This window comes from Apodemus sylvaticus, chromosome X (assembly GCF_947179515.1).
Source record: "Apodemus sylvaticus chromosome X, mApoSyl1.1, whole genome shotgun sequence".
NCBI lineage: Eukaryota > Metazoa > Chordata > Mammalia > Rodentia > Muridae > Apodemus > Apodemus sylvaticus.
Genome location: NC_067495.1, coordinates 39210605 through 39234533, shown reverse-complemented (window position 1 = coordinate 39234533; position 23929 = coordinate 39210605). Strand labels below are relative to the sequence as shown.

Here is a 23929-nt window from a genome sequence, read left to right as displayed (position 1 = left end):
AATTAAAACACCAGAGTTAGCTGTTGTGTAAAGATCCATGCCTGAGTACCAAGTATATAATACTATATGCTAAATAGGTGGTATGTCACGTGCTATAGGGGCATTCATTCTTTTTGCCACAGGAACATACACATTTTAAAGGAGGGTTTGATCTTTTCTTTGGTAAAGAAGGCACTTAAAATGAGAGACAGGACCTAGAAGAAATTGCTAGATTCTCATGCTCAAAGAAAATACAAAATCTGTTTATAATTAACAAGCTATGATCTTCATAAGCTTTACTGGTTTTACAAGTAGTAGTTTAGTGTCATATATGTACTGAATTACAGGTATAGTTTTCTTTGTATGGCTATGTAGTTCAAACACCACTTAACAAACAGCCCCACTTCACAGTCACTTAGTTATCCTTTATTAGATACTTGGTTTCCATATGTACTACATCTGTTTCTAGATTTTTCTGTTCTAGTTTATCCTTTCTGCTTTTAGAAGATTTGTTTTATATTCTAATATAAATTAGAAGTAGTTCTATGTTGTTATGGTATTCTACAGTAGTCTGTGAAATTTCTTACCTACAAAAGAAACAATGGGCTACCTTTGTCATGGGAATTTTAGTATTAAATGGTCTAGCATAAGAAAAGTATTTTATCAGTATTTTTATTGGGATTTTTTTTCAGTTTGCACTCCTTCCCAAATAATCAGCTCTTGCCTTGGTAAGTAGTAACTTCACCCATGTACTCGTTGCCTCTTTATAGCAAAACCATTTATTATGGTTTGATTCCTAAGTCACTCTACAGGCTCACATATTGAAAGGTTAGTTCCCATCTACTGGGAACATTAGAAGGAAGTGCCTCAGGAAACAAAGTAGATCACTGGGGGTGTATCTTTGAAAGGTACTTATGCTTCCTCCTGTTTGTCTCTGCTGTCTGACCACCATGAGGTGAGTAGACTGCCACAGTTTCCAGTACCATGCTTGCCTCAGACTCAAACCAATATATCCTACCAGCCATACTTTGATACCTCTTAACCAATAAGCAAAATTTAATCCCATTCCTTTAAACTGTTTCTTTCAGGTATTTTCCTGAGCAACAGAATGTATGATTAATACATTACTACTACCATCTTAAGTCTATTTTTTATCCTTACCAGATAATTTAAAATTTACATTTATTTATTAATTCTTTGAGAATTTTATACAATGTTGTCATATTCCCTCTCTTCCCACGCTTTTCCAAGATCCACCTCCACTTCTTTGAGTACTAAAGCTTTTTTTTTTTTGTCCTATTTATTTATTGATTGATTTAGTTATTTTGTAGGAAGAGGGAGGGGTACATGCCAGTAGGTCAGAGGACAATTGCACATGTTAGTTTTCTCTTTCCATCATGTGAGTACTAGGGCTTGCCTGCAGGTCATCAGGCTTGGTGGCAGGTACTTTTACCAACTTAGTCATCTAAGTGATATATGCATAATCTTTAATATGGCAGGCTTGAATGACATTTTAACTTTTCTTTACTATGCATAGTAGTTCATACCTATAAAAGCGATACTCATACTCAGGAGGTAATAAGATTATGAATTAAGCCTAAGCTATGTAGTGAGTTCTAAGTTAGTCTGGCCATATTAGTAAGAACAACTCTCAAAAATAAAACAAAGTAACACACATCTCTGCCAAGGCTTCATATCTCCCCTGTAAAAGCCAAAGAATTCAGAATCACCTAGAGGGTACAGTTGTTTTCACCCTGAACTAGCACTTCCCTACAGAAGAAATCTTATATCTCCGAAGACTCTATCTCCTTAGTGATTACTTAGTAGCTTTCTCTGCTTTCTTACAGTTAATACAACTGAGTCTTGGGGCTTTTCACTTGCAAATGGCATGCAATAATTATATAATTATTTATATAATTAAAATGATGGCATTTATAATAGGGTGTTCCTGGAAGACATTTAGGTCAAAGTAGTAATGCTTCAAGGCAACTATTTCAGAAACATGTTTGTTACATCCTAAGAAGGTACTACAGTAACAGGAAAAAAAGATTAGCTTTTGAAATTTGCTTTCTCATACACTTCTTATATTTTTGCATATTAAAATTTCTTACCTAAAACAGATTTTGTGACATATTGATCATCCTCAAGTATAGATTATGTGAATTTAGTAGGTAGCATTCATGAAATATTTATGTGTAACTCTACCTAATTGAGTGCACACGTTTAATTACAGATTGGGAAAAAGGACATGCTTAGTGGTCCTTCCCTTCACCATGTAAGTGGTTCAGATTTATGTGGATGTTACCTGCTAAATAACTACTATGTAACGTACATAGGATATATAAAAAGTTGAAGTCTGATAGAAGTGACTGACTAGACATGAAAATTCATGTAAAAATTTAGTACATTTTGTTTGGAGGAGGGGAAATGTGGGCCTAATCTAGAGACTTTCAATGCTAGGTCACCATTTTACCACTGACCTACATTCCAACCTGAAATTCACAGCATTATGTTTATGCATGGCACTAAGGGTTAAATTTAGTGGCTTCACACTAGGCAAGTGCTCTACTAAGCCATATTCTATTTCATCTTAAATATGTAGAATTTTTGTCCTTTATATTTCAATAAGATAGAAGGAGAAAAAGCTCTGAATGTTATTTTGAAACATCAGAGAATGAGATAGATCTGATTTGGTGTCTCAACTCTGCCACCTACCCACCTACTGTCTGTAGTATTTTCAATTAAATATTTCACCTTTATAAATTTCAATTATACAAACATTTTTGGGTGTGAGGTGGTACCTATAACAGACAAATCCTAAAATAAATATATTTTATTCACGTTTCAGCTGATGAATTATAGCTATTTTATTTAGGACTCATTTCTTCCTGATAACTTCCCCCACCCCTTTTTGTCTGAAAGTGTGTGTGTGTGTGTGTGTGTGTGTGTGTTTGTAGAGAAAAGATACATTTGGAGGAGTGAGTTCTCACCTTTATTTACTTTGTTTTGTGCTGTCACTATACTGCCATCCCCCTCTTCCATCTTACATTATTACAATAGGAGTGCTAGGGTTACAGATGTGTGCCATTACAAATGGCTTTTTATGTGGGTAGAATCTAGGGCCAAGCTTGGTTTAGAGGGTCTGCTAATGCTTTTACCGATTGAGCCATCTCTCCAGTCTCTACCTGGATATTTAGGGTGTAAAGAATCTCTCTGTGCTGGAATTTTTTAAAATTGAACTATTATGAAGAAAATTCTTGTGATTGTTTCAGAACATTTTTTTCCTCACAAATAATGGAAGGCTTACTTTGCTTGACTCTAGGATAATTGACCTCAAACTTTAAAGGATCTGGAAATACTTTATCAAACTGGTACAATCCTATCTGATGCTTAGTTCTATATTCTTTTTGTGTCTCTCTGTGGAGCTGAAAATTGAATGAAGGGCAGGTAGTTGTTCTATATTGAGCCACTATGTATTCTCAGCCTGGAAAAGAAATCATAATTCTTTGAAGAAATTATTGATTATAGGGATAGCACTTATTATAGTATTAGAAAGTAAGGACATGTCAAAAGAAAAAAATGAAACCAAAGCAAAGGATAAAAACATGATAAATGGACTTGACAGTTAGTTTTAAGGAGCCCCAGTGGCTGAAGCTGAGTACTTGGAGCAAGAGGATAGATAATATAGTGTTAGATTATAACCCAAAACATAAAATATGCAGACTCTCAAAATCTGATTCAGTGACATGCCTCCTCCAGCAAGGTTATACCACCTCCCAAAACATGTGCCACCAAATGGGGGACAGTGTTTAAATACATGAGCCTATGGGAGACCACTACAGATTCCTCAGTCAGACCACTACAATGATCAGTAACATCTTAATGTTATTATCTTTATTTTTACTTTTATTTCTTTACAATGCTTTTTGAATAAATACCCTTTGGGATAGACAAAGTTAATATTTTTCCATCTTTAAACCAGTATTGTGAATGCTAATAATAATACTAGTGTTTGGTTTTTTTCTGGAATTGAAGAAACTTCTGGCTTTTGATTACTATACCACTCCTCAAAAATCAATGTACTATGTTAGATGACACATTCAAAAACAAGGTATGATGTCTAGAAGAAAGAGAAACCCAATAAAACTAGCACAAAAGAAATATAGAAGTTGAGATTCCCTTATATCTGAGAAATGACAACCGGATCTGTTACATAGACACTTACCAGGTGTGATGGTGACATCTTTTTGAGAGAGCTGTTTTTAAATTATGTAAATTAATGAAGTTTCATTATATATCTAGATTACTGTGTAAAGGAACAGAAAAATGATAACCACTTTTATCTAGTTATTGAACTTCCTTCAAGCTACAGAAATTCCTTTTTATTTTTTAGCTCTGGAAAAGAGATTGCATTATAATCCAAGCTGAACACAATGGTGCACACCTTTAATCACAGCACTTGATGGCAGAAGCAGGCAGATCTCTAAGTTTGAGGCCCTTCTGGTCTAGATACTGAGTTTCAGGTCTATTCAGTGAGACAATGTCTCAAAAAAAAAAAAAAAAAAAAAAACAACAAAATTTGTACTGATAAGTAAAATGAGATTAAAAAAATAAAAGTTACAATTACATCCCCAAAAATAGATTTTTAGTAGTATGGGCCTAGCATGTGAATACAAATTACCAATATCAGCAATGAGAAAGAAGGTATTACTACAGATAGAAAAGAATATTCCTTTTTGGGCGGCAGCAGCGTCAGTGGCGGCAGCAGTGGCTGGTCCAGCTGAAGGGCCATCAGAAGTGGAGCCAAGGTAACAGGGTCCAGGCAGGCCCTGCGCCCACGACCACTGGCCATCGCTGGCCAGCCGGGCTGCAAGCAGCAGCGGATTTACAGTGCCTTTCACTGCACAGAAGCCACATCAGAACTCTGCCTCCGGCCAGTCTTGAGAGACTCACTCTATCTTGGTTCTAGGACTCCAAAGAGATCAGACAGACTAAAGTACGCAAACATAACCCCAGGCCAACATCTCGGTATCTATGCCCAACGGGCGTTGGCCTGCAACCAGGACCTGGGCTGTTCGGGGGGCCATCGGGGTGCCAACACAGCCAGGAGGATTTTTGCCCGGGCCCTACAAGCACTCCGCAATTTTGACTACAGGACGCCAGAGAGCTCTAGCAGGCAAAGCCAGCTAACAGACAGAGCCTGAGACTAACGTAGCGGGGGTCTAGGCCCCAACAGGCCCTGGACTGACCCCAAGAACTGGGCTGCCCAGTGGGCTATCTGTGTGTCAACCCGGACAGGAGGTTGTTAGCCCAGCAGACTCTCCCTGCACTTTCAGGGAGCACGCACGTGCACGCCCACCATCCTGGCCAGTTGACTGACTCAATTAACAGTCATAGCCCAAGGTGAACTTTGCTCGGACCTTGGCCTCCCAGGCTATTGCCTAGACTCAGGGCCTGAGCAGCAAAACTAGCCTGTGTGCACCAACCCAGTTGCGAGATCGGCGGCCCAGCAGAGTGATCAGCACACAGAAAAGGTCCCAGCAGCATACACCCTCAGCACTCCTTGAAGGAGCAAACAGGCACCATCTGGTTCACATACACAATCTGTGGCAAAGCACACTAGGGCTGCAAGGACACCCAAGAGGAGGACAGCACATCAGCAATCTGCAACAGGGGAAACCCAGCCATCCAGTGTTGCAGAAATAGCCCCAGAGCACCTCAGGAGGCTCAAACACCAGCCAGAGACAAGACCAACCAACTCCAGAGAACAAGATGGCAAAGGGCAAATGCAGGAACACTACTAACAGAAATCTAGGCAATATGGCAGCATCTGAACCAAACTCTCCAACATCAGCAAGTCCTGGTTATGCCAACACACCAGAGAAACAAGATATGGATTTAAAATCACTGGTCATGATGCTGCTAGAAGAACACAAAAAGGACATAAATGAATCTCTTAAAAAAATACAGGGGAACATGAATAAGCTAGAAACCGTATAAAGGAAACACAAAAATCACTTAAAGAAATGCAGGAAAATAAGGCTCAAGAGATAGAAGACAATAAAGAAGAAAGGCAAAAAAAAAAAAAAAAAAAAAAAAAAAAAACCTTAAAGAAATGCAGGAGAACTTGAGTCAACAGGCAGAAGTCATGAAAGAGGAAACACAAAAGTCTCTTAAAGAATTACAGGAAAACACAAACAAATGATGGATCTGAGCAAAACCATTCTGGATCTAAAAACAGAAGTAGAAACAACTAAGAAATCACAAAGGGAGACAACTTTGGAGATAGAAAACCTTGAGAAGAAATCAGGGGCCATAGATGCAAATATAAACAACAGAATACAAGAGATGGAAGAAAGAATCTCAGATGCTGAAGATACCATAGAAACCATTGACTCAGCTGTCAAAGAAAATGCAAAATGCAAAAAGGTTGTAACCCAGAACATCCAGGAAATCCAGGACACAATGAGAAGACCAAACCTAAGGATTAGAGGCATAGCTGAGAGTGAAGATTTACAACTTAAAGGGCCAGCAAATATCTTCAACAAAATTATGGAAGAAAACTTCCATAACCTAAAGAGAGAGATGCCCATGAATATACAAGAATCCTACAGAACTCCAGACTGGACCAGAACAGCAATACCTCCTGTCACATAATAATCAAACCCCCAAATGTACTAAACAAAGAGAGAATACTTAGGGCAGTAAGAGAAAAAGGGCAAGTAACATATAAAGGAAGACCTATCAGAATCACACCAGACTTCTCACCAGAGACCATAAAAGCTAGAAGATCCTGCACAGATCTCATGCAGACTCTAAGAGAACACAAATGCCAGCCAAGACTACTATACCCAGCAAAACTCTCAATCACAACAGATGGAGAAACCAAGACATTCCATGACAAAACCAAATTTACACAATATCTTTCCACAAACCCAGCTCTGCAAAGAATAATAGGAGGAAAACTCCAATACAAGGAGGGAAACTACACCCTGGAAAAAGCATGATAGTAACCTTCCTTCATCAAACCCAAAAGAAGACAACCACTCAAATATAAAAATAACATCAAAAATGACAGGAAGTAATATTCACTATTCCTTAATATCTCTTAATATCAATGGACTCAATTCCCCAATAAAAAGACATAGACTAACAGACTGGATAAGTAAAAAGGACCCTACATTTTGCTGCATACAGGAAACACACCTAAATTTCCAAGACAAAAGCTACCTTAGAGTAAAAGCTGGAAGACAATTTTACAAGCCAATGGTCTCGGGAAATGAGCTGGAGTAGCCATTCTAATATCACATAAAATTGACTTTCAACTTAAAGTAATCAAAAGAGACACTGAGGGACACTTCTTGCTGGTCAAAGGAAAAATCCACCAAGAAGAACTTTCAATTCTGAACATCTTTGCGCCAAATGCAAGGGCACCCTCATTCATAAAAGAAACTTTACTAAAGCTCAAAGCGCACATTTCACGTACCACAATAATTGTGGGGGACTTCAACACTCCACTCTCCTCAATGGACTGATCAGGAAAACAGAAACTAAACAGGGACACAGTAAAACTAATTGAAGCTTTGGACCAATTGGATTTGACAGATATTTATAGAACATTTCACCCTAAAGCAAAAGAATATACCTTTTTCTCAGCACCTCATGGTACCTTCTCCAAAATCGACCATATAATTGGTCATAAGACAGACAGCAACAAATATAAGAAGATCGAAATAATCCCATGCCTCCTATCAGATCACTATGGTGTAAGAGTAGTCTTCAATAGCAACAAAATCAAAAGAAAGCCCACATACACATGGAAACTGAACAATACTCTACTCAATGACACCTTGGCCAAAGAAGAAATAAAGAAAGAAATCAGAGACTTTTTAGAATTTAATGAAAATGAAGGCACAACATACCCAAATCTTTGGGATACGATGAAAGCAGTGCTAAGAGGAAAACTCATAGCCCTGAGTGCCTCCAAAAAGAAAATGGAAAGAGCACACACTAGCAGCTTAACGACACACCTGAAAGCCCTGAAACAAAAAGAAGCCAATTCTCCCAGGAGGAGTAGAAGACAGGAAATCATCAAACTCAGGGCTGAAATCAATCAAGTGGAAACAAAGAGAACCATACAAAGAATCAACGAATCCAGGAGCTGGTTCTTTGAGAAAATCAACAAGATAGATAAACCCTTAGCCAGACTGACCAAAGGGCAGAGAGAGAAAGTATCGAAATTAACAAAATTAGAAATGAAAAGGGAGATATAACAACAGAAACTGAGGAAATCCAAAAAATCATCAGATCCTACTACAAAAGCCTATACTCAACACAACTGGAGAATCTGGAGGAAATGGAAAATTTCCTTGACAGATACCAAATAGCAAAATTAAATCAGGACCAAATAGATCATCTAAACAGTCCCATAACCCCTAAAGAAATAGAAGGAGTCATAGAAAGTCTTCCAACCAAAAAAAGCACAGGACCAGATGGTTTGAGTGCAGAATTCTATCAGACCTTCAAAGAAGACCTAACACCAATACTCTGCAAACTATTCCACAAAATAGAAACAGAAGGAACACTACCCAATTCCTTCTACAAAGCCACAATTACGCTGATACCAAAACCACACAAAGATCCAACAAAGAAAGAGATCTTCAGACCAATTTCCCTTATGAACATCGATGCAAAAATACTCAATAAAATCCTTACCAACCGAATACAAGAACACATCAAAACGATCATCCACCATGATCAAGTAGGCTTTATCCCAGGGATGCAGGGTTGGTTCAATATACGGAAATCCATCAATGCAATCCACTACATAAACAAACTCAAAGAAAAAAAACCACATGGCCATTTCATTGGATGCTGAAAAAGCATTTGACAAAATTCAGCATCCTTTCATGCTTAAAATCTTGGAAAGAACAGGAATTCAAGGGCCATACCTAAACATAGTAAAAGCAATATACAGCAAACCGGTAGCCAGCATTAAACTAAATGGAGAGAAACTTGAAGCAATCCCACTAAAATCAGGGACCAGACAGGGCTGTCCCCTTTCTCCTTAGCTTTTCAATATTGTACTTGAGGTACTAGCTCGGGCAATTTGACAACATAAGGAGGTCAAAAGGATACAAATTGGAAAGGAAGAAGTCAAACTATCATTATTTGCATATGATATGATAGTCTACCTAAGTGACCCAAAAAACTCCAATAGAGAACTCCTACAGCTGATAAACAACTTCAGCAAACTGGCAGGTTATAAAATCAACTCAAGCAAATCAGTGGCCTTCTTATACTCAAAGGATAAGCAGGCTAAGAAAGAAATTAGGGAAATGACCCCCTTCACAATAGCCACAAACAGTATAAAGTACCTTGGGGTGACACTTACCAAACATGTGAAAGATACGTATGACAAGAACTTCAAGACTATGAAGAAGGAAATGGAAGAAGACGTCAAAAAATGGGAAAACCTCCCATGCTCATGGATCTGCAGGATTAATATAGTTAAAATGGCCATTTTGCCAAAAGCAATATACAGATTCAATGCAATACCCATCAAAATCCCAACTCAATTCTTCACAGAGTTAGAAAGAGCAATCCTCAAATTCATCTGGAATAACAAAAAACCCAGGATAGATAAAACTATTCTCAACAACAAAAGAAATTCTGGGGGAATCAGTATCCCTGACCTCAAGCAATACTACAGAGCAATAGTTAGAGAACATCATACTAAGTGAGGTAACCCAGACTCAAAAGATGAATCATGGTATGCACTCACTAACAAGTGGATATTAACCTAGAAAACTGGAATACCCAAAACATAATCCACACATCAAATGAGGTACAAGAAGAATGGAGGAGTGGCCCCTTGTTCTGGAAAGACTCAGTAAAGCAGTATAGGGCAAAACCCGAACAGGGAAGTGGGAAGGGGTGGATGGGAAACAGGGGGGGGGGGAAGGGGGCTGATGGAACTTTCAGGGAGTGGGGGTCTAGAAGAGGGGAAATCATTTGAAATGTAAATAAAAATATATTGAAGAAAAAAAAAGAAAAAAAAGATACATTAAGAGTATATAAAAAAAGAAAAGAATATTCCCTAATCTAGTTATGTTCTATGCTACTAATTAGATATATTTTTACTCATAAAAATGGGCTCGATTTTTCTATATTTAATATCAAAATTTTGGAGTTTTATTTTGTCTATATTTCACTGAATGCTGCCCCTTTAAAAAGACATTTTCCTTTTTTGGCTTGATTTAGATGTGTATTGATTTGGTACTTAAAGTAGAATTTTAATTTTCTATTTTTTGATGTTATATTTCCCTTTCTAGTGTTATACAATTTGAATCTTTTTGGGGTTATTCATTCAATCATTTGGAGGCTCAGTTATTACTCAAAAAAGGACTTTTGGTAAACATTCCATTTGAGCTTGAGAATATGCTTTTATAAAATATAGGCTAAAGTTTTTCCTATACTTATGTATTATTACTTTCTTTTCATATTCCATCTCATTATGATCATATAAGCAATTGGCATGTGATTGATAGGAGACCCCTGTGGCTTTTAAAGCATCTATCATGGATTTAAGAAATAACATGCACTTCCACAAATGTTTAAAATTATAATGGAATTGTGGCTCAATATATGAAAATCTCTATACACACAGAAAAATTACACAAGTTTATGAAAGGATACCACTATCAGACCACAATTTTGTATGAAGAAATTGTACATTTTGTACTGACTAGTTGTACTCACTTACCTGAGAGTGAAAAAGATACCCTAATTAACAAATAGAATTAATACTGCTGGAAAAACAGACAAAACACAGAAAACAGAAGAGAACATTCAAAAACTTCCATTTCATGTTCTTATAATTGTTAGGACAACAGTTAATATGAAAACTGCCTATGATAATGATCAATAAAGAAGAAAGAGGACTTACATGATACAAATATTATAAAATTAAAATTAATAATGGGAAGACTGTGAAGTCTTATAGAAAGCTGAGGCAACTCAGGGCTTACCTGCCTCCACCTGACCCTGATTCTTGACCTCTTTTAGAGGCATTCCATAGTGGTGAACTCCAGTTCCACACCATCTGACAGTCTCTCACTCCCACCAGGCATGTACATAGTACACATTCATACATATTATATAAATACTTATAATACATTGTATAAATCTAAATTTAAGAAATGTTTTGAAGTTGGTCTTTGAGACTGGAGCAATAGCTCATCGTTAATAGCACTTGCTACTTTTGGCAAGGACCTAGATTGATTCCCAGCACCCAACAGAGTGGCACACATCACATCCCTAAGTCTTGTTCCTGGATATCTGATGGCCTCTGTGTATATTGTGTACATGTGATGCGCAAAATTACATATAGGCAAAAATATGCATATCCATATAATTAATAAAAAAGAAAGTGGAGAGGTATCCAGATGGTTTACTAAACACCATTGTACTTTATTTATAAATGACTTTTAATAAGTAACGCTTTTATGTGCATTAACTCACTTATGCTAGAGTTTTTGTGTGCTATGGCTCACAGCTCTGATAGAAGTCAGAAAACAATTTCTTCCTTTCATCTGTGTCCTGGTAGTTGATCTCAGACTGTCTGACACCCTCCTCACCTGAATCATCTCTCTGGCCCCAATAACTTTTATAATGCTATATATTTATTGATACAGAAAGTAGGACTCACGCCCTAATCTCTGACCCTTCTGCCTCAACATGGACAGTTGACCACTTTTCCAGCTGTTAGACCTCTGACTCTTTCTCCAATCCCACCCCCACACCTCCAGCTCCTCACTCCTTGACCCCCTCCTCCTGCCACCATTCTTCCTTCCTGTGTTGCCTTCCCCTCTCAATCCCCGCCTCCCGATCTGCCTGCTACCATTACTTCCTTCCGGTGTTGCCTCCCCCTCTCAATCCCCGCCTCCCGATCTGCCTGCTACCATTACTTCCTTCCGGTGTTGCCTCCCCCTCTCAATCTCCACCTCCCGATCTGATCTGCCTGTTACCATTACTTCCTTCCGGTGTTGCCTCCCCCTCTCAATCCCCGCCTCCCGATCTGCCTGTTACCATTACTTCCTTCCGGTGTTGCCTCTCCTTCTCGCCTCAGCTGCCATTACTTCCTGTTCTACCTCAGATTTGACTCAAACAAGCCAGGAGTCCTCATTCTCAGGTTATCCCAACATCCATCCAAAATGGGATTTCCGCGTAGGCAACGTCTGCGCCAACGCCGTCGCTGCCCTCTCCGCAATTCCAGTGTGAGCATCGCCTACCCGCTGCTGCTCTTGCCAGCCACCCTGACTGCTGCTTTATCCTCTCAAGTGCGACAGAACTACCATCCTGACTGCGAAGCCGCCTTCAACAACCACATTCAGTTCCAGCTTTATGTCTCCTACATCTACCTGTCCATGGCTGCCTTCTGTGACCGCGGAGGTTTGAAACAGAAGCACTTCACCCGCTTCTTCCTGAGTAAGTCTCATAAATGGTCAGCACTTACTGAGATATTACTGACGCTTCAGAATGAGCGAGGAGGTCGCATCTCCTTCCGTGACATTGAAAAGCTAGACAGTGATGAATGGGTTGATGGCCTCGCATCCATGGAATGTGCCTTCCACCTGGAGATGACTGTCAATGAAAGTTTCCAGGACTTGTATCTGCTGGCTTTTAGCAAAGGAGATGCTCATCTTTGCAGCTTCCTGAAGCACCAGTGTCTGAAGCCTCATTTAAAGGACATGCAGGAGATGTTTATCTGTCTGTCCAACCTGCGCCAGGTAGAGGCTGGGAACGATGACGTTATTGAGTACCTTTTCAGTAAGCTTTGCCTGGATGACGACAGCTCAAAGAATTGACTGGTGATTGTCGCTGGATCACCAGACTGAGACCCATGTTGCCCTTAGAGCAAGTTCACTACTTTTCCAGTTTCAACTGTTTTCTATAAAGTTCTTTTGTTCTCAGCAAAATTAAAAGTGTCCACTTGATTTATTTATGCAAAATTCTCACCTTTAATGAATGAGGTCAGATTCTCTTAGTATCTAATAGTTCCAAATATTTGCGGCTTCATCCTCTTATGGCCTGGATCTTTAAAGGATTGGTAAGGAAGGAGGCATTCTGTGGTCCCTATGATACCAGGTTAACCTTATAAGCCCTGTGAGCATGGGATAGGGTGGATAGGGACATTGGATGTGATTGGATAGTTGAACTTGGCCTTGTTGTCTGGGCCTAGTACATGTATAACTGAGAGATTATCTATGGACTTAAAATAGAGCAAATGAAATGAAACAAAGACTTTTTAAAAAGAACCTTAGGCTTCAAATGTTCACCTGCCATGTGAGTCCCTTGGTTCAATCTCTGGTACCCTCCAAAACTAAAAGAATTTTTTAACTTTCCCTAAATACTTTTAGTTTGAGAAAATTAGTATTTCTCAATTCTAGGTAGCAAGAAAGAAGTCATGAAATTGTATGTGGCCAAAACAAGTATGTGACCAGGTCACACTGGGCCATGGTAATAATGGATTTGAGACTTAGCCTGAATTCTCCAAAAACAAAGGGTGAATTTATTATGGTCATCAATAGGGCATACATAGTGCCTTCATAATGCTTCTGTTACTGTTTCTTAAAAAATACAATATTTATACCACTAAAATCATAACACTGTCCCCTGCCCCAAGAAACATAAAAATCTTACTTCCTCAGAAGGGCTGAAAAATCATGAGGTTAAGCAAAAGGTTGTTATTTAAGCCATTAAATATATAAGCATAAATTTTAAGTAAATGTTAAGTCAGTAAACTGGCTGCTTTAAATAATGTATAGGATGAGGAGGATTAAAGTAGAGAACAGTTGCAGTTACATAATTATGAGAGGGAATAAATTATAAATTTATTTTTAAAAGGCTGGATTTTGCTACAATGTCTGTGTACAGACTGATCAGCCTTGGTAACTCAGTCCAAGAAGTCAGAAACCTATAAAAGAGGATCAGCTAAACTTCCATAACTAGCCTGAACATATAAATAGGAATGTAGGGGGTAAAGAATCTAGTGTCTGATGCAAGTAGACCATCATTGCAGCAAGACAATAAGCATTTTAAGAAAGTAAAGTTTGTACAGACTTGTTAGCTTCCTCTTTTGTCTTTATAATTAAAATTTATTATATATGTATTAGCACTTGAATATATGTCCTTGCTAATAGATTGTACTTCTCATATTTAAATGACCTAATTTTCACCTTGTGTGCTTACTTTCTTGCCAATCACCTTTGGAGTCATTCTCACAGATATATCCAGAACTGGACTTTACCTAATTTGTAGCCTTTTCTTTATTCAGTCATGTTAATAGCCATCAGTCACTGGGTCTAGTCCACGTGAAAAAGTAGTGTTGCTTGAACTTCTGTGCTAACTGAGAATTTATAGAAAAATAGGCATATTCTGGATGGGAGAAGTAAACATGGTTTGTCCACAAATTGGTGGTAATGAATAGGAGATGGTACAATTATAGACTTTGCAGTTTAACTATTGATGATGCTGTCGCTAACTTGAAGATGCTTGCAAGGGGCACACCTGGGCTAAAAGAGTGAATAAAATATGTTTTATAAAATTTTGTATTCCTATTACACATAAAGATAGGAATATTATGGTAGAGTTGGAGACAATGAACATGCACTCTCTTTCAATAGGAGCCAAGATGGATTATCAGGTTTTTAAATAGGCATTTGAGAATGCTCACCAGAAAGAAAACAGAACATGGCAAGTATGGCCAAGCAACTGCTCATTTAGAGGAAGCACCCAAAAAAGATATTCTTCTTACCTTAACCATTACCTTATTCTAGAATTTGCTATGATATTCATCCACAGTGTCCAAACTAACTAAAAGATGGAGAGAGAATATCCAAATTAAAATCAGACTTGTAAAAGAAACATAGACACTGAGGAAATCCAGAGAATCATAAAGACATCATTTAAAAACCTGTACCCCTCCAAATTGGAAAGCTAAAAGAACTGGGTCATTTTTTTCAACAGGTACCATTTACCAAAGTTAACTCAAGATCAGATAAACAATTTAAATAGACTTATAATTCTCAGTAAAATATAAGCAGTCATTAAAAATTTCCCAACCTCTAAAAAAGTAAAATAGAGTAGAATCCCAGGGCCAGAAAGTTTTAGTGCAGAATTCCATCAGACCTTCAAAGCTGAGTTAACACCTGTACTCTTCAAATTATTTCATCAAATAGAAACAAAAGAACATTGCCAAATTCATTTTACAAGGTTCTGATACACAAATCACACAAGGAATCAACAAATAATGAGATTTACAGACCAGTTTCCCTTATGAACATGGATGCTGAAATACTCAGCAAAATACTTACAAACTCAATCTAAGAACACACCAAAATGATCATCTACTATGATCAAGTGGTCTTCATCCCAGAGAAGAAGGAATGGTTCAAGATACAAAAATCAATAAATGTAATTCATCATACAAATGAACTGAAAAGGAAAAAATGCATGATCATTCCATTGAATGCTGAAAAATTTGACAAAATGCAATACCTTTTCATGATAAAAGTCCTAGAGATATTAGGGATACAAGTGACATACCTATACATAATAAAGGCAATTAAAGAAAGCCTATAGCCAACATCAACTTAAAAGGAGAGAAATTCAAAGCAATTTCACTAAAACCAGGAACAAGACAAAGCTGCCTGCTCTGTTCACATATATTCAACACAAAACTTGAAGTTCTAGCCAAGGCAATAAGACAACCAAAGGAGATCAATGGGACATGCAGTGAAAAGGAAGAAGTCAAAGTATCACCATTTGTTTTTGTTTGTTTTTTTATTCAATATATTCTTTATTTACATTTAAAGTGATTTTCCCTTTCCTGGATACCCCCTCCCTGAAAGTCCCATAAGCCCCCTGTTCCCCAATCCACCCTTCCTACTTCCCTGTCCTGGTATTCCCCTACACTGCTGCACTGAGCCTTCTGATCAAGGCTCAAAGTTTACTTTTCAGTTCTGAGTTTATATAGGCAAAGAACCATCCTTAGTTTCAGCAGAGTTTTGTTGCTTTGTTTCTCCTGGATTCTTTTGCAAAGTAAGCAGTCATTTCCTCAAAGCTCTAGCAGGGAAATGCAAATGTGGTGAGGCCAGAAGCTGGCTCCAGCAAGGTGCAAAAACCATCTGGGGTTTTTGCCAAATCAAGGCTGGGGCAGGGCACTTGCATGTGTTTGTGTGCGCGCACACACACACATACACACACACACTCACACCTCATGCTTGTGGATCAGGATGTAAGCTTAGAGCTCTGCCTGCTTGCCTGCTGCCATGCTGTTACAATCATGGACTCACCCTCAGAAACTGTAAGCCCCCAACAAACATTTTTCTGTAAGTTGCCTTGGTTATGTTATCTTAGCATACCAATAGAGAAGTGACTAACACAGTAAATGTGATGATTCTTTTAAATTTATTAAATTCATTCTTTGACAATTTTAGGCTTATATTAAGTAACTTATCATCACCCTCACTCTCTTATGTCCCTGTCATTGTCACTCTCTTATATCCCTCCCATTCCTTTTACCTGTTCCCTCCCTGCAAGTCCTTTCCCCAGATTCTTGCCCTTTTTTTCGCATTAATATATATAGTGTTAAATATCATTATGATAGTTTTGAGCAAATGACAGTTTTGAACAATGCATGTTTGATTTGCATCCCCACATTTCCTCTGATAGCCCTCCTTCTCTTGCAGCCCTCACCTGTCCTCTCCTTTCTTCTTTCTTGTTCTATGTATCCTTTTGCCCATGTCTTTCATCATTATTTACTATTACTCTCTCCTGATCTTCTTTCTCTGTATGTGTTTTGTTTGTTGCTTTACCCACCCCTTAGACTTATTTATATGCATACATGTATATATTATAAGGCTACCATTTGCATATGAGATAAATATATACCTTTTTCTTTTTTTTTTTTTTTTTTTTTTTTTTTTTTTTTTTCCTTGAGTATGGCTAATCTTGCTTAATGTACTTTCCAGGTCCATTTATTTTCCTGCGAAATTCATGATTTCATTTTTTCTTTATAGCTGAATACTATTTTTATATGTACCATATTTTCAGTATCCATTCACCTATTGATAGACATCTTGTCTGTTTCAACAATTTTTGTTAAGTCAGGTAGTGGTGGCGCATGCCTTTAATCCCAGCACTTGGGAGGCAGAGACAGGTGGATTTCTGAGTTCGAGGCCAGCCTGGTCTACTGAGTGAGTTCCAGGACATCCAGGGCTACACAGAGAAACCTTGTCTTGGAAAACACCAAAGACAAAAACAAAAATAATCAAAAAAATAATTTTTGTTATCAGTCTTTATGTGTATGAATAGTTTGGCTGCATATATCTTTGTTCCATGGACATGTGGTACCCAAGAAAGCAAGAAGAAGGTATGGGATACTCTGAAACTGGAATTATGGGTGTTGTAACCTGCTGTAATGTTGGGTACTGGGGATTAACCTTGAGTTCATTAAAAGAGCAGTTAATGCCCTTAACTGCTGAACCATCCCTCTAGTCATATTAATCAAGTTTCCATAAAGTGTTCTTTGTCCTTTGCCATCCCCAGTCTAACATATTCTCCTTACTATCATTCATTAGCTGATTAAGAACCTCTGTCTAGACTTTTCAATTCTGTGACTAAATACTGAACAAAACAAATTTTCATTTTTTTAAATTAATTAATTAATTAATTTTTTTACACTCCATATTTTATGCCCCCTACCCCCATCCACCCTCTAACTGTTCCACATCCTATACCTTCTCCCCGCTCCCCTGTCTCCACATGGATGACCCCATTCCCCACCCCACCTGACCTCTAAACTCCCTGGCGCCACCAGTCTCTTGAGGGATAGGTTCATCATCTCTGAATGAACACAGACCAGGCAGTCCTCTACTCAGTGTGGGCTGGGGGCCTCATATCAGCTGGTGTATGCTGCCTGGTTGGTGGTCTGGTGTTTGAGAGATCCTCGGGTAGGGGGTCATTTAATTGAAATTACTAGTCCTACAGGATTGTCCTTCTCCTCAGCCTCTTCCAGCCTTCTCTAATTCAACAACAGGGGTCAGACACATCTGTCCATTGGTTGGGCACAAACATCCTCATCTGACTCTTTCAGCTGCCTGATGGGTCTTCAGGAGTGCCACCATGCTAGGTCCCTATTTGTGGACATGTGTGGTATGCACTCACTAATAAATGGATGTTAGCCAAGAAAAAAGAAGTACAGAGTACCCAAGATACAGTCCACAGACTCAAAAAAATTCAACAAGTTGACATGCCCAAGTGAGGATGGCTCGGTCCCACAAGTGTCGAGGAAGGGAAGGAAAGTAGACTTGGCTGGGGTGAGTGACCGGAGGGGAGAGGGGAACCTGATCTGGTATTGGGTGAGGGAAAAGGACTGAAGCCCTGAGGGCCAGCAGAAAGAATGGAGAGGAGCCTGAGGAAAAGAAGGTCCGGCGACAGGCCCAACGTGGGATCCAGCTCAAAGGGAGTCCCCAAGACCTGACACTATTACTGAGGCTATGTAGTGCTCACAAAAAGGGGCCTAACATGACAGCACTCCAAAAGACCCAACAAGCAGTGGAGAGTCAGATGCAGATATTTGCACCCAACCAATGGGCAGAAGCTGCTGACCTCTGTGGTTGAATTAGGTAAATGGTGAGAGAAGCTAAGGAGGAAAGGTAACCCTGTAGGAGGACCAGCAGTCTCAATCTGGACCCCAAGATCTCTCAAACACTGGACCACCAACCAGGCAGCACACACCAGCTGATATGAGGGCCCCAACACACATAGAGTAGAGGACTGCTAGGTCTGTGTTCATTCAAAGATGATGCACCTAACCCTCAAGAGACTGGAGGCCCAAGACCTAACACTATTATGAGGCAATAAATGAAACAATTTCCAGGACAAAGAATTTGTTTTGGCTTTCATTTTTAGCTTACTTCACAAGTTGGCCTAAGGTGAGGCAAATGTCAAGGTAAAAAGGCATGGCAGCTATCTGCTTACATTATGGCTACCTGGAGGGCAGAGAGAGAAAAGGACCTAGGAACAAGCTAAAGTTTTCCAGGACATCCCATTTGTAACATATTTCCCACAACTGGGCTCGACCCACCTATCTTTTATCAATTCCCAATAATATCATTATATTTTGAATTAGTGACAAAGGATTAGGACAGAGCCCTCAGGATCCAACCACTTTCTAGAAGCTGTCAACCATATCTCTACTATATGAACCTGAGCCTATTTCATATTCATACTTATGTTTTGTCCCTCCATATGCAATTGTCAATACACTGTTCTCTCCTACAAATGAGAAACAATCATTTTTGTATATTATAAAACTCAGTTCATTGTGAATGATTCTTGTTTCTGTGTTTTAGAGGAACATTTTGCTATTGTGGTCTTTTATCCATAGATTCCTAGAAAGTCTCACTTTAGCTACTTGTCTTAAATAATCTTATGTAATTTCTTTAAGTCTCTGCCTCTATTTTCCTCTTATGTAAGATAAGTATAACAAAAGAATACCTTTTCATTGTGAAGATTATGTATATAAATCATCTAGTACATAACACACTGTACTTCATATATTATATGTCAATCACCATGACAGCCAGTGTCATTTTATATCTAGTTCTAGATTTCTTTCTGGTACTTAGACTTTAGAGAATGGAGTATATTTTGCCACTGGATGTCTCTCTTGTATTACAACTAATAAGATCACTGTACATTTAAAATAGAAAATTCTTAGCTGTTGTTTTGTCAGAAAGATAAATGGCATCCTTGCACTTCTTAAATAAAAGAGCAAAAAGTTGTACTGTTAACCCTGGTCTCCCAGGTATTTGTGCTTATAACAGACAAGAGTAGATGGTCGTGGTTGTGAAATAAATGAACAAAAGAGGCCACCTGCTAATATCAGGTAGACTGTATTGTAGCACACCTTTAATACCAGCACTTGGGAGGCAGGCCGATGTCTGAGTTCTAGGAAAAGCCAGGGCTACACAGAAACCCTGTCTCAAAAAGCAAGGGGGAAAATTTTACTAACATCATCATAAGTAAAGTTGATAATTTACTGTGAGCTTTGACATTGAGATTTCAAGCTATTCTGTAGTATGAGTCACCAAAGAGCTTTACAAATATCATCTAGGTCTCTATCAGACTAAATGTCTTAGCCTCTGGGCTAAGGCATTAGTTTGCAGGCATTGAAAACCATGTGAATCAGAGTGGTCTGTGGCATAGCATTAGCCATCTGGCCTCAAAGCTATTTTGTAATGCAAATTTTAAAACCCCATTTTCCTAAATTAGAATCTACATCTTGACAAGTTACTTTGTAATGAGTATACCTTGGGTTTGTGAAGTAATCTTTATCATGCTGATTGTCCCATGGATACACTTTAAGATAACTTAAGATGCTAAAAAATAACACTGCCCAAATGATTTATATAGTCATGGCCTCATGCATACACTTGACCAATCACTGAAAATGTAATTCAATAACAATTGAAGTAACAAATATCCTAGAAAACTAGAAAATTTCTGCTTTACATTTATGTTTTAGACATACATATATAAACACCAAATATGCATACTTTTAATCATTCTGTTTTATAAACATTATGGCAACTTGCTTGTTATATCAAGAACATGAGCTGGAAAAATATAGCCTAGAAGGCAAATGCAGACAATCTGTTCTTGTAAATAAATTTTAAAAGAACAGATGCATGGCCATTTGTTAACATATTTTACACCACTGTGTTTCTAGAGCAAAGTTAAAGTCAATAGGTAAGACAGAGACATTATGTCCTACAAAGTCTAAAGCATTAACTATGTTAATGGGAAATGTTTGCTGATTCAGACTTTGAAGATTTATTTTTTTATATGTAGTGAATGAGTATTTATATGTAGTGAATGATATGTGTGGTCTGTACATATATCTGTTCATTGCATGCCTGTCAATGTCCTCAAAGGCAGGAAGAGGATGTCAGGTCCTCTGGAACTGCAATTCTAAACAGTTACCTGTCATGAGGGGAAGCTGGGAGGCTAACCCCAAGTCCTGTGTAAGATCAGCAAGTGCTGTTAACTGGCCTGGTAAGTCATTGTTTTTTACCCCTTTATGATACTATTTTATAGTAACATGTAATAGTATATACATTTATCTGGTACTGCCAAATCTCAATTTCTCAACTATTTTTATGACTCCAGTGTTCTCGCAATTATTTGCTCAGTGATTTCTGTAACATAGATATTATCTGGCAGAAAAAAAATGCATTTAGCCTAGAATGATACCACTGAATTTCTTGTCCACAGCCCTTTAGAAATATGGTAGACACTTGGCTGCTTACCTGTATCAGTTACTTTTTCATGAAAATGACAATAAATACCAAACAGAAATAATTTAAAATAGGAAAATTTATTTTGGCTTATGGTTTCAGATTTCTATTTATCATGGCATGAAATATCTTGTTAGAAGAGCTCAGTGTGAACACTATAGTGAGGCTTTTCACAACACAGCACACTAGGAAGCAGAGATTGAATCTAGAAAAAGGGAACTGGTGTAAGTTTCAAAGGCCCATCTCTAATGACTAATGAATCCCAGTTAGGACCCACTTCCTGAAATGTTCCACAAAGTTTCAAATGCAACATTGTCTGGTATATTAGCTACTTTGTTTTTACTGCAACATAACAAGTTTTGCCTAGTGGCATACACCTTTAATCTCATCACTCAGAAACTAGATGTAGGCATCTGAGGCCAGCCTTATCTACAGAGTGATTCCAGAACAACCAGAACAGCACAGTGAAACCCTGTCTCATAAACAACAATAACTTCAAAATAAATAAATACCTTATGAGAAAAAAGTTAAGAGAGGGTTTATTTTTGTGGAAGTATGAGGTATCTTAACACATTGTCAACACAGTCATTAAGCAGAGAGATTAATACTTAGGCTGATTTTATCCTTTCTTTTTATTCAGTCCTAGATCCCAACCCATGAAACAATATCTTCGGCATTCAAGGTGGTTCTTTCCACCCCAGGGAAATATCCCTGAAAAGGGATCTTATAGGCATACCCAAAGGTTGTGTCCTCTGGGTCATTACAAATTCAATCAAGTTGACAACTGAAATTGAGTACCATAGGGGCTATAGAGACTTGACTTAGTGGTTAAGAACTCTTGTTTCTCTTGCAGAGGGCTTGGATTTGGTCCTCAGTCCTCCTGTGGTAGATCAAGTTTCAGTGGTTCTAACACCCTCTTTGACCTTTATGGACAACAGGTTTATATGCCCACAGGCAAAGTTCTCATATATATATATGAAATGGTATAGTGTAATATGGTATAATATAAATAATGATTTTTACCTAACTACTACATTTCTATCCATTCTGCCAAAGACACCACTTTAAATCATAACATCTCACCTTTGACTCTCAAAGTCTCATTGCCAACTTATAATACAAAATTCCAATTTTAGAAATTCTCATAGCATTAACAGTTTAAACATTGCTCAATAATCTCACTTAGCAGTTTAATCAAAGTTCAAAACAATCTCTGAACTTGAGAAAATATTTCCTTAGGTGGCCATTTTGGAGGAGAGAAGTCCTGTAATAGCATTCTCAGTTTCAGACTCACTCTTTCCAAGTAAATTTGCATTTTCAGATGGGTCTTTATATATATATATATATATACACACACACACACATATACTTGGCTGGCCTAGAACTCAATATGGTAAACCAGGCTGGTCTACATTCCAAATGCTAGGATCAAGGAGTGCAAATACACCTGGATCATTTGCATTTATAAATTGTCAAATTCCTGTTGTTTCAGGGCTGAGTAATGGAGTTTAACTTTAGCTGCTTTCTGTACCCCCTATGTCTGTAACCCGTTTTAAATTTCATATCTTGCTTATACTCTGATTTGTTCCTTTTTTTACCAAAGTGGATGTTTCTCTGCTCTCTGTTTTACTGGAAATCTGAATAAAAAAATAGTGAGCAATAACTATATCACAGTTTGGATATTATTTTCTCATGAAATTTCTTCCACAAAATAACTTAGTCTGTTACTTTTGCATTCAGCCTCACACAAATTTTCAGAAAATTGCTAAAATGGCCTGACTTTGCCAGAGTGTAGTATAACATCATACTAAGTGAGGTAAACCAGTCTCAAAAGATCAATCATGGTATGCACTCACTGATAAGTGGATATTAGCCTAGGAACTTGGAATACCCAAGACATAATCAACATATCAAATGATGTCCAAGAAGAACGGAGGAGTGGCCCCTGGTTCTGGAAAGGCTCAGTGCAGCTATATAGGGCAATCCCAGAACAGGGAAGTGGGAAGGGGTAGATGGGGGAACAGGGGGGAAGGAAGAGGACTTATAGGACTTTCGGGGAGTGGGTAGCCAGGAAAGGGGAAATCATTTGAAATGTAAATAAAAATTATATGAAATAAAAAAAAGAATTCATCTTCCCAATGGCATCCTTATTCCCCTCTAGAACCTATGTGCTAAGCCTAAGCCTCCCCTCTCCTTACTTATCTTATTTTGGTGTGTAATTTTATAGACCTCAGATCCATGGCCCATTAATCTCTGCTTATAGCATGCTAAGGTTTATCTATCTATCCCACAACTGCAAACTCTTCCACATTCTTGCCACAAATTTTTCCACATAAACTTTTCACATGGACGGATTTATGACTGTAATTAGCCTACTTCTTAGTACCAGTTCTCCGTATTAATTACTGTCTTATTTCTGCTATCAAATATCTGACAAAAAGCAACATAAGGAAGAAATAGTTTATTTTATTTTATAATGTGTATTGGGAAGGCATGATGGTCACAGTGATTCTATCTGTAGTGACAGGAATATTATGAAGTTGGTCTTATTGCATTTATATCCAGGAAACCGGGAAAGATAT

At 38.1% G+C, this 23929-nt stretch overlaps 1 protein-coding gene across 2 annotated transcripts in view; it reads left to right on the top strand.

Moving 5' to 3' along the window:
- Window positions 1–23929, top strand: part of Prrg1 (proline rich and Gla domain 1) — a 124762-nt gene that overhangs the window by 89385 nt on the left and 11448 nt on the right. The gene's annotated exons all lie outside the window — the stretch shown is intronic.